Source organism: Thunnus thynnus, chromosome 5, assembly GCF_963924715.1.
Source record: "Thunnus thynnus chromosome 5, fThuThy2.1, whole genome shotgun sequence".
NCBI lineage: Eukaryota > Metazoa > Chordata > Actinopteri > Scombriformes > Scombridae > Thunnus > Thunnus thynnus.
The window spans coordinates 660,121-664,380 of record NC_089521.1 but is presented as its reverse complement, the minus strand read 5'-3'; the positions used below and the strand labels follow the sequence as shown (position 1 = coordinate 664,380).

At 41.7% G+C, this 4,260-nt stretch overlaps 1 pseudogene; it reads right to left on the bottom strand.

Annotated features, from left to right (window-relative positions):
- Window positions 1-1,101: 1,101 nt before the first annotated feature.
- LOC137183787 (uncharacterized) lies at window positions 1,102-3,805 on the bottom strand (annotated as a pseudogene).
- Between the last annotated feature and the right edge of the window lie 455 nt (window positions 3,806-4,260).

Here is a 4,260-nt window from a genome sequence, read left to right as displayed (position 1 = left end):
GAAAGTGAAAAAAGGCAGTCCTTGAGATTTGATTTATGTGGGAGTTAAAGGACATATCCTGATCAAAGATAACTCCCAGATTCCTTACGGTGGTGCTGGAAGCCAGAGTAATGCCATCCAGAGTAGCTATATCATTAGATAATGTGTCTCTAAGGTGTTTAGGGCCAAGCACAATAATTTCAGTTTTATTTGAGTTTAGTAGTAGAAAATTGCAGGTCATCCAGGCCTTTATGTCCTTAAGGCATGCTTGGAGTTTGTTTAACTGATTGGTTTCATCAGGCTTCATTGATAAATATAATTGGGTATCATCTGCATAACAATGGAAATTTAGGAGTGGAGTGTTTCCTAATAACATTACCTAAAGGAAGCATATACAAGGTGAATAGAATTGGTCCAAGTACAGAACCTTGTGGAACTCCGTGTCTAACTTTTGCCTTCACGGAGGATTCATCATTAACATGTACAAACTGAAATCGGCCTGATAAATAGGACTTAAACCAGCTTAATGCAGTTCCTTTAATGCCAATTAAATGTTCCAGTCTCTGCAAAAGGATTTGATGGTCAATTGTGTCAAATGCGGCACTAAGATCTAACAGGACAAGTATAGAGACAAATCCTTTGTCCAATGCAGTTAGGAGGTCATTTGTGACTTTCACAAGTGCTGTCTCTGTGCTATGATGTGCTCTAACTCCTAACTGAAAATCCTCAAATAAACAATTGTTATGTAGAAAGTCACATAACTAATTAGAGACTGCTTTCTCAAGGATCTGGAAGACGAAATGGAAGGTTAGCTATAGGTCTATAATTGGCTAAAATGCCTGAATCAAGAGTAGGCTTCTTAAGAAGAGGTTTAATTACAGCTACTTTAAAGGACTGTGGTACATAGTTATCTTCCTTTTTAAGGAGGCGATGGAGTCGAGTGTTATTCGTAATGAGCCTGCAGCACTATCAACAAGATTATCAATTTGGGAGGGACTAAAGTTAACATAAGAGTCCTCTGTAGTATTGAGACATGGCCTTGAATTCAGTACTGATGGAATTGCTTCCTTTAATTTATCTACAACACTATCAGTTAGACATCTAAAAAATGATCTGATAAAATAGGATTTTGTGGAAAAATTATTAAATGTTCAATTTCAATCCCATAAATCAGAACAAGGTTGAGGGTGTGGTTAAGACAGTGAGTGTGATTATTTACACACTGAGAGAAGCCAATTGAGTCTAATAATGAGATAAACGCAGCACTAAGGCTATCATTATCGACGTCCACATGAATATTAAAATCACCTACTATAATTACTTAATCTGTACTAAGGACTAAGTTTGATAAAAATTCTGAGAATTCAGATAGGAATTCAGAGTACGGGCCAGGAGGACGGTACACTATAACAAATAGAACTGGCTGTAAAGTTTTCCAGGTTGGCTGAGAGAGACTAAGAACAAGGCTTTCGAATGAGTTATAATTAAATTTAGGTCTAGGGTTGATGATTAGGCTTGAGTTGAAAATGGCTGCAACTCCTCCTCCTCGGCCAGTGTCTCGAGGAATGTGAGTATTAATATGACTGGGGGGAGTGGATTCATTTAGGCTGACATATTCTTCATGACACAGCCAAGTTTCAGTAAGACAAAATAAATCAATATGATGATCTGAGATTAAATCGCTTACTAATACAGCTTTAGATGACAGAGATCTAATGTTCAAGAGTCAACATTTAATTATCTTATTTTGTTGTAGTATTGCGGTAGTAGTTTTAATTTTTACTAGATTTTTATGAATGACTCTTCTTTTGTTTACTTTGGATTTAATTGATTTAAGTGGTCGGGGGACAGACACAGTCTCTATGTGGTTTTGGGTGGGTAACTGCTCTAATGGAAGCACAGAGAAGTGTGTAGGACTGCAGCTCTGCTTCCTGGTCTCAACTCTGGGTTGTCATGGTTTTGGTCTTCTAATAAACTCAGCCATATTTCTAGATATGAGAGCAGCTCCATCCAAAGTGGGATGTATGCCGTCTCTCCTAATCAGACCAGGTCTTCCCCAGAAAGTCTGCCAATTATTTATGAAGCCCACATCGTTTGCTGGACACCACCTCGACAGCCAGCGGTTGAATTGTGACATGCAGCTATACATGTCATCACGAGTCAGATTAGGCAGCGGTCCAGAGAAAATTACGGAGTCCGTCATTGTTTTTGCAAATGTACACACCAACTCAACATTAATTTTGGTGACCTCCAATTGGCGTAATCTGGAGTCGTTGCCGCCGACATGGATGACAATCGTACCATATTTACGTTTATTCTAAGCCAGCAGTTTTAAATTTGACTCAATGTCGCCCGCTCTGGCCCCAGGAATACATTTAACTATGGCTGCTGGTGTCGCTAATTTCACGTTTCTGACTATGGAGCTGCCAATAACCAGAGTTGGTTTCTCAGCAAGTGTGTTACTGAGGGGGGAGAACCTGTTTGAAACGTGAACTGGTTGGTGGTGAACCGTGGGCTTCTGCTTGGAGCTGTGCTTCCTTCGGACAGTCACCCAGCCACCCTGGCTTCCCGGCTGCTCGGGAACTACCGGGGGAGTGGGAGCTACGCTAGGTTGGCCCGCACCGGCTACTGGGGGCTGGCTAACTACATTAGCTACTGATTGTTTTTCCATGGTGCGGAGCCACGCTTCCAATTCACTGAGCCTCGCCTCCAGCACTGCAAATAAACTACACTTATTACACGTACCGATATCACAAAAGGAGGCAGAGGAATAACTAAACATTTGACACACTAAGCAAGAGAGAGCAGGAGAACGAGAGGGAGAGAGAGAAGCCATCGCTAACTGCTTAGTTTAAGTTAGCTGCTAATGCTATCTGCAGAGCTAAAATAACTAACAACTGTGCGATTGGCGAGAAAAGTCACTAAGAGAAAAGCACTGAGAGTGCTTGTGTAGAACTAGCGAAAGTTTAAATATACAGCGGGTATTTATCCACAGTAATGTGATATATAGCAAAATCAACTGAGTTGAGAGCAGCAACAACGCTATCAGTAGACATAGTCAGCAACCGGAGATGACACAATACGCTTACCATAGCACGTCAGCACGTCTCTCTCTGAATCAGGGGGTTGCGAGGGCCTCTTCCAGGGGGGCACACCAGGACAGCCTGTCTCCGTGTGGCCCTGCACTATCAGGAAGAAAACCAGTCCCACCATTGGTGACTTTGTTTTCAGTCACTCCCCCCAGGATGCTTTGACACACTACCAGATGTCCAGGAGTGGCAGCGAAACAATGGAGGGTTGAGCTGGATGAGCCCAACACACTCCACTGCCATGGCCATAACCTTTAGGAAATCATGGTGAACTGAAGTTGGCGGCAGATTTCCGAAGGTCAGTGAAGCTGAAGAGACTGAAGAGACAACCGAGGCGTCCAGCAGCGGCGTCAGAGGGCTGGATGGAGCTGTCATCTTCACTGTGGAGATCAATCTTAAGCTCTGATTCGCTCAAGTCACAGCGGAGTGACACACAGCCAAAAATGGGTGGTGGCTGCATCATGCCACTCTCTGCACAGTCGGCAGAAGAGATACCTGGTGGCGGCAGCGATTACACCGGGGTGGGAATGAGCTTGTAGCGGCAACTCGATCCTCAGAGAGGTAAGATCAGTGAGCTGATTTCGCTGTCATTAAAGAAAAGAGGATAGTGAGCAGCAGTGACATGCCGTTCATATAGTGTGCAAGACACACATAATCGTTCGGCACATCCTGATTGGCCAGCTACATGCATGCAAATTTCAGTGGGCGATTGTGTGCCTGTGATTGTAAGAGAGTATTACCCACACAAACACACACACCACAGGACCAAAGGGAGAGACACCGGAACTGTCACAGTCATCAACATCACACATTCGACATATAAAACCTGACAGAATGCTCTCATCTCTTTACTACCAGAGAGTATTGATGTATTATAATGTAATCGTAATGTTATGATGGTTTTCTTGTAAATTTTCAACTTCATACTTGAAAAATTATGACTTCATTCTCAAAATATAACTTTTTTCTCATAATATCACAATTTTTTTCTCAAAATATTTTGACTTTATTCTTTTTTCTCATAATATTATGACTTTTTTCTCAAAATATTTAGACTTTATTCTTGAAATTACATATATATGAAATGAATGAAATACTTTTTTCCTAATGGTGACTCTAATACTCTACAGAAGTGATTGTTCTGTGTAACATAAGTGGAGTACCCCTTTAAAGTCTGTATTGCATCAGCCTG